Source organism: Bufo gargarizans, chromosome 3, assembly GCF_014858855.1.
Source record: "Bufo gargarizans isolate SCDJY-AF-19 chromosome 3, ASM1485885v1, whole genome shotgun sequence".
NCBI classification, from domain to species: Eukaryota; Metazoa; Chordata; class Amphibia; order Anura; family Bufonidae; genus Bufo; species Bufo gargarizans.
The window spans coordinates 542,670,959-542,679,409 of NC_058082.1; positions in this window are offsets into that span (position 1 = coordinate 542,670,959).

Here is an 8,451-nt window from a genome sequence, read left to right on the forward strand (position 1 = left end):
TAAGCTTTCCTAACCTTCCTTTTCAATCTTCTAGCTCCTCAAAATATAATTGTAACATATCAAATACCCTCTATGAAGAAATCCCTTAATTTTGCAGGAGCATGAGATATAACAAAGAGAGCAAGAAAAGAAGAAAAAAACTAAAACACATCTCTGTGATAAAAACTCCTTTAAGTATGTATTATTCCTCCTCAAATCCATCATGGTGTATAGTATAACTCCCATAATCCTTAAGCGTTCAAAAAAAACATGTGATCGGTCCCTGACTAATATATATTATTCATAACATTATATATTGTACCTTTCATACACACACACAAAAAAAAAACTCTATCCCTTCCCCATGCCATTTAGGTATACATTAATTATAGATGTATACCTAAAAACTCTACAAATTTCTTAGCCTCCTCTTTTACAAAAAATAACAGAACCATTTTTAACTAAATTCTTCGGCAGCGCTGAATATCTGAGAGAAAAATTCACATTTTGCTAAACCAAAATGAGCTTAGAATAGAAAGTAATCTCTTTGATGAGACCAAAGGGTAGAAAGTTAGAAAAAAATAATATATAAATTGTCCTCGAACAGCAATTCCCTAGATTGTCCATATGCCTTTAACAATGTTTGTTTATCGCTATAATCCATCAACTTGGCTATCACTGTTCTTGGCCGTTTTTCTGTCTTGGATACCTCTTAATGGGCTTAACCTATAAACTCGCTCAAGAACCTTGTCCAATTCCAATTTCTTGGGAATCTGAACAGCAACCAAATCCTTCAGGGCATTATTATCATATATTTCTGGAATACCTATTCTTCTTACATTATTACTCCTTGTCTGATTTTCCAAATCATCTACTTTTTCTTTCATCCCCTCATTTACTTTATTGACTTACTGCAATTTTACATGTAAGGATTCCAGTCCATCTTCCACAAATAATAATTTATGTTTAAATGCCTCCACCTTGTCTAAATGTATCTTATCTTCTTCTACTGTCACGGATGATGTTACAGAAAGCTGGAACTTATAAATAAACATCCGACTGGCTTGATCCCAAACTAAGGAGCATATGGGTGAGCCCTATAAAAACCCCTAGAGCTCTCCCTGACTGCTATGCCCATGAAAAGGTCTTTATGGTAGACGATTGCAGGCCCACGTACCTTATACTATGTGACACCTGAAAACCCTATAATAGTGAGGGGACACAACCACCGGCTCCCTGCACTTAATACGGACGGAGTCAGGGTCACCTACAATCAAGCCAGCAAGAAAACACAAATAAAGGAAACAGACTTATCTGAGGAATCAGGAGAAGCAGCATCCAGGAAGAAGTATAAACCGCAAAGTGAGGCAGAATGGGAGGGAATATAAAGGGAGACAATCAGTGCAAATAGGTGACAGCTGGGAGAAGGAAAGGAGATGACAAAGTGAAACAAAAAAAAAGAACGTAATGCAAGAGGTAGCGAAGAACGTCTAACAGACCTTCTCACAGAGCTGTAATAAAAGTAGTTGTAAAGCAGCACAAAAATGGACCTTTTTGCCTGTATGAAATGCACCAGCCGTGGAGGGACAGCCAATCCAACGCCGTCCCATGGATATAAACGGTTCAAAGAAGGTAGCACAGCAGCATATCCAGTGTGACTTTTATTGGGGACCAGAGTGCACACACAAATATGACGTTTCGGCTATGCAGTAGCCTTTCTCAAGTATACTGGTACAGACACAATAAAGCATATAAATAGTATAGACGGCCCCCCACATGTGACAACATTTAACCAATGACCACATACTATCAATCAAAGGCACCTGTGTGTTAATTAAAATGATCGCTGCTGCCAATAGAAAAAATGCTCACTCAATCAAAAGTACCTGGTATATACTAGATTGGCTCCAGCTGCATCCTCATGTTGTCCATACATGTCGGCGTCTCCCTAGGTGTACTGCGCATGTCAGTGACGTCATCACGTCGTGTGGGGGTGGAGCTACGCCACCTCACACAGCAAAAGGACAGCATCCAATTGTAAGCAAGCATCGCATGTGGACCAATGGGTCACATGTTCGATGCATCATCGACCATGTGATGGTCACCTGACTCGCAACAGGTGCTAGATCACCACAAAAAATAAAGTATAAAATGCACCAAATCATTGCTGTAAACCGCAATTATATATATAAAAACAATATACATACGATGCAAATATATCCCATATGTAACTAGGCCAGGACTACAGACGGCAGAGGCAGCAAATTAATGTCACCAATCACCCATATGTCGAAACCTGACCGAGCCATATAGCATCGATACATGATATGGACAACAGAGGGCTATATACAGGGAGCCATCTAATAAAGAATGGAGCATTGAGATCTATTATGGAGCATGCGATCATATAAAAGGTGTCAATAAATAGGTTGCTAATAGTACAAAAGTGAAAAAGGGGGTGTATTGCATACAAATGTATATATATATATAGACCTTACAATCCCAGTAAAAACAAAATACACAGAGCTGGCGGTGACATCTACGTCCTGTTTAATCTTTTCTTGCAATAACTATTCCACCATTTCTGGTAAGGAAGGCACTAAGTCTTTTGATACGGCTTTAGCCAAAGAGGAATTTCAAAAGGAGGGTTTATCTTCATCTCATCCATCTCCATCTCCAGCACGTTTACACACAAAGGGGGCATGACTGGAAGATGGCTTTGTTCTGTTCTATTTCCCATAGACTTTCAGCTGGCACTGATGATGCAAAAACAGCACCAAATATTACAGTTGCAGAAGCAACATTTAAACTGCAGTTTACAAAAAGGTCATTGAAACCCTTAGAATGATTTAATCCATAGTGTTTTTAATTATTCATTTTTCTTAAGCATTTTGTTGGTGCTTTTGACATTTTATGGCAAAAAAACTATTGCCAAATGTTTGCTACATGATAATAAAAATTATGAAGTATACTGCATTATTTGTGATGGTTTTACTCATTTTTGCTGTGTAGTTTGAGTTCATGGTATCATTTCCAGAATGCAGCTTGCTCTGGATATCTTGTTCTGCTCCACAGATCAACTAGCACTCTTCCCTGGTAATCCTTCACATCCTCACTACACCAGATGACCTTCCCCTATTTCCCAAATAGCAATAGATAGGCGGTTAGCCCTGTGGGGCAGCCTTCCTAAATAATTTATATGTGGGCATGTCTCTTCTAACAAACTACAAAAACAGTGTAGCCATGTAAAAGTATGGATTATAGTACAGCATTACAGCACACAATTATAACTTGCAATATCACAGGCTGTGAGTGTAATATAATATACAAGTTAATAGATTGTTGTATGTTGCCCCAATGGTCTACTATCATAGACAATGGTGGGATCCACAGCTGATATACACAAACAGCATAGCTGCATACACCCGATGACACATACACTAAAGATAAGTGAACCATTTCTGTCATGGCTGAGGTTGGGGAAAACCCTCAGTCGTGCGATGCCAGAAGATGTATGGTCGCTACTCGACCAGGACGACAGAATTAGGGAGCAGGTCACCTCCTATAACGTCCCTAACTCTGATTATATCTCCTAGCCATATGAGCCGACCCTGATGGTGGGATGGCTCATACTCTGGAACCTAATAATCCCTACTAGCCCTCAGGGTGGCCCTGGACTAGGAGCAGGGTAAGACGACCTGTTCCTCCTGGATACAGAGGAACAGGAGTCTCACTGGCCAAGCTGCAAGGAAATGGGGTACATAAACAGACGTATGGATATGGCAGGAGAACTACACTAGTTCACACCTACCTGCCACAGCCTTGCTGACTGGATCCCGTGCTCACAAGCTGCTGTCCACACCATACATAAATGGACACAGCAAACACACACACACACACACACACACACACAGGAACCCAGATCCATAGCTGCATTTAACATGAAAGAAAAACAACATCAACTTAACATCACATATAAACATTTATGACCACAAGGGTGGCCCTCACTGGCAGATGGCATTAGAGACCAGGAGGAAGCCTCCAGCTTACTACAAGGCTGGAGTACCCATCAGCTTCAGGTCTCCACTGAGGCTTTATAGCCCATGTAGCCACACCCACACACAGACACACCCAGTGTTCAACACAAAGAAGGGAGTTAACCCTTCCTACAACAGGCAGGGAAGTGAAACCACTTAAGGAGGAAGTGCACACATATATAAACCTCGTGCACAACAAACAAGGAGAGTGCACACATAAAAATCACACTCCACCTGTTACCGCCGGCAACGGCATGCGTGGCAACCATGACCTGGGAATCAGCTCGCAGGCCGAGACACTCCCACAACATGCACACTAGACCACACGTTGCCGCGGACAACCACAAGAGAAGGGAGGTGTCACAGTGCATACAAACATAATAAAAGGCATACCTACAAAGACAGGTTGCCAGGTGTAACCGCATGCACTTGACAGCAAGCTGCCTAGCAACAGCTCAGGCTGCTATGCTTCCAAATACAAACATGTTGCCAGGGGCAACCACACATGAGGCAACATACAAGCAGCCCTCACCATGTGGTTGACAACAAAACCAAAACCGCAGGCAACTGCATGCGGATAAGGAGTCATGACCATAACCATGGTCCTGACAATTTCATCATTAACCAGGTTTGTTACAAAGTTTGCAAAATTTTGGCTGACAAACGAATCAAAACTTTTTCAGGTTTGTTTTGGACAAATCCAGTAAAACAGTGCATGGCACCATTTTACTGAACATGTCAGTGGGAAAAAGCACTAGGAAATAAGAAGAAGGATGCTCACATGATCCTGAGAAGATGAGTCAATCAGTGCTGAAGCGGGCAGAGAGGTGCTCTAGCAGAAAAAGAAGAATGTCATTCTATGTTCGGCTGTGAAAGATGATGGTTAGGTGTTACAGTGTCTGCCAGAAATACAATCTTTGGTAGTCAGGAACATTCAAAAGTCCAAATCAAGGTGTTATTCTACTGCCAGGGGACAGTGAAGGTCTCCTCATGATGCTGTCACATCACCATTCTGTGGGCGTCTTATGCTGCTGCCACCTCATCATTCTGTGGTCTCCTCATGCTGCTGCCACATCACCACTCTGTCACTGGGTCGCTTTGTGGTCTTCGAATGATGCTGCCACATCACCACTCTGTGGTCTCCTCGTGCTGCTGCTACCTCCCCTCTCTGTCACTGAGGCCACTCTGTGGTCTCCTCATGCTGCTGCCACCTCACCACTCTGTGGTCTCCTCATGCTGCTGCCACCTCACCACTATGTCACTGGTCCACTCTGTGGGCTCCTCATGCTGCTGCCGCCTCCCCACTCTGTCACTGGGCCACTCTGTGTTCTCCTGTTTCTGCCACCTTATCACTCCGTGGTCTCCTCATGCTGCTGTTACATCAACACTATGTCACTCTGTGGTCTCTTAATGCTGCTGCCACCTCCCCACTCTGTCATTGGGCTACTCTGTGTTCTCTTACTGCTGCCACCTTATTACTCTGTGGATTCCTCATGCTGCTGCCACCTCAACACTATATCACTGGGCCACTCTGGGGTCTTCTCATGCTGCTGCCACATCAACACTCTGTGGTCTCCTCATGCTACTGCCACATCAACACTATGTCATTGGGCCACTCTGTGGTCTCCTCATGCTGCTGCCACCTCACCACTCTGTGGTCTCCTCATGCTTCTGCCACCTCAACACTATGGGCCAGATTTATCACGACTCTGACAGCTCACTCCACTTTCACATATGACTAAAGTCAGTTTTAGCCAAGTCAGATTTATGATCGCCCCTTTAAGACTGTAATAAATGTGGTTTGACGGTAGCAGTTTATCCGTCAGTAAGCAGCTTTACAAAAGTCGCACATCTTTATGAAAAAGTCGCACGTTTTATGAAAAAGTCGCATGTTCTATTAAAAAGTCTCATAAGATAAGCATGGTCCTCACTGGAGTGAACTTGCGACTTTTTTGCGACTTTTTTGCGACTTTAAAAAAAAGTCCCAATAGTAAATCTGTCTAGAGATTCATTTACATAAGAAAACACGCCCACTTTCAGAAAACTGGCGAGCATAGTGCAGAGCAGAAAAAAGTCGCAAATTTGTGCGCAGTTTTAGCCTTTGGGACTTTTTTGAGACTTTTTCACTCCATTATTCTGACCTGAGCTAATGATAAATCTGGCCCTATATCTCTGGGCTACTCTGTGGTCTCCTCATTCTGCTGCCACCTCCCCACTCTGTCTCTGGGCCACTTTGTGGTCTCCACATGCTGCTGCCACCTCTCCACTCTGTCAGTGGGCCACTCTGCGGACTTCTTATGCTGCCCTCCCCCCCAAATTTGTGACTGGGCCACTATTTTGCCTTTTGACCTGGCTGACATCAGCATTTGATTGACTCTTCTTCTGATGGAAAGGAAGGAAAAATGAGACGCTCCATGGATTTTGTCTATGTAGCAACTGTAAGGCCTGTATGACATGATCCCTATTTTGCATCAGAATTAGCTTATGATTTGGTAGTCAAAAGCAAGAGTGGGTATAAAACACAGAAGACATGCAAATATTCCATTCACGTGTCATCTCTGTTTTGGATCCACTCCTGTTTTGATTTTTTGCTTCAGCCGACAAAATGCTGACAGAGTGAAGGCGGATGCTCAACAGACAGGATCCGTTTTTGGGGATTATTGTTCTGACAGATCAGAGAAAGGGCAAAATAATTAGTGACGTCAACACAAACTTACTCCTAACACCCTCTCCACTCTCAGGGGGGCTCTACTTGTAAAAGCATTTTGAAGAACAGGTTCTGTAGATATCTAAGTGGAATCAGCTGATGATGGTGTAAAAGTAGTGCGCTCTTTCACTCTGTAGTGGGATCTTGGGCCTTTGCACAATTCTTTATACCTTGTGCTAACATTGACATATAAGACTAGGTTCACACTTGAGTTATTTGTAGGGATGAGCGAACCCGAACTGTATAGTTCGTGTTCGTACCGAATTTTGGGGTGTACGTCACACGGACCCGAACTTTTTCGTAAAAGTCTGGGTTCGGGTTCGGTGTTCGGCACTTTCTTGGCGCTTTTTGAAAGGCTGCAAAGCAGCCAATCAACAAGCGTCATACTACTTGCCCCAAGAGGCCATCACAGCCATGCCTACTATTGCATTGGCTGTGATTGGCCAGTGCAGCATGTGACCCAGCCTCTATTTAAGCTGGAGTCACGTAGCGCTGCACGTCACTCTGCTCTGATCAGTGTAGGGAGAGGATGCAGCTGCTGCTGTTAGGGCGAGATTAGGCACTAGGCAGGGATTTACACAGCAAAATCACTTATTGAAGGTGCTGATAGGGTCATCCTCAATAACTTCACACGCTACCGTGCATTTCCAAGTCTAATTCTGTCAGTAAACGTTTACCTGTCATCCAGCGCCTAAATACTAGGCCTACAATTTATATTCAGCTAAATCAGTGGTTATTGCTGTGGTTGGTCAAGTTATTTAGTGTCCGCCAAAGCACAGTTTTTGTTCTGGGTTGAAATACAATTCCCAACTTAGCAATTCCCTAAATCAGTGGTTTCTGCTGTATCAGGCCAAGTTTAAATCGATTTATAAAAGGGTATATTAGATTGAAGGTGGTGATAGAGTCATCCTCAATAACTACACACGCTACCGTGCATTTCCAAGTCTAATTCTGTCCGTAAACGTATACCTGTCATCCAGCGGCTAAATAATAGGCCTACAATTGTAAAAAAAAGGCCTGAATTTGAATTCAAAACATTGGGCCAAATAATATTTTTGTTATTGTGGCGAACGGTAACAATGAGGAAAACATCTAGTAAGGGACGCGGACATTGTCGTGGTGGTGTTAGTGGACCCTCAGGTGCTGGGAGTGGATGTGGCCGTTCTGCCACAGTCACACGTCCTAGTGAACCAACTACCTCAGGTCCCAGTAGCCGCCAGAATTTACAGCGATATTTGGAGGGGTCCAATGCCGTTCTATGGATGGTAAGGCCTGAGCAGGTACAGGCATTAGTCAATTGGGTGGCCGACAGTGGATCCAGCACGTTCACAGAACGTCTTCTGCAGTCTTCTGCAGAAAGCGCACAGATGGCGCCTGAAAACCAAGCCCATCAGTCTGTCACATCACCCCCATGCATATCAGAGAAACTGTCTGAGCCTCAAGTTATGCAGCAGTCTCTTATGCTGTTTGAATACTCTGCAGGCAGGGTTTCCTAGGGCATCCACCTAGCCCTTCCCCAGCGGTGGAAGACATAGAATGCACTGACGCACAACCACTTATGGTTCCTGATGATAAGGAGATGGGAATACCACCTCAGCACGTCTCTGATGATGAGGAAACACAGGTGCCAACTGCTGTGCCTTTCTGCAGTGTGCTGACTGAACATGAGGTCAGGGAGGAAGACGATGCAGGGGACGATGAGGTCCTAGACCCCACATGGAATGAAGG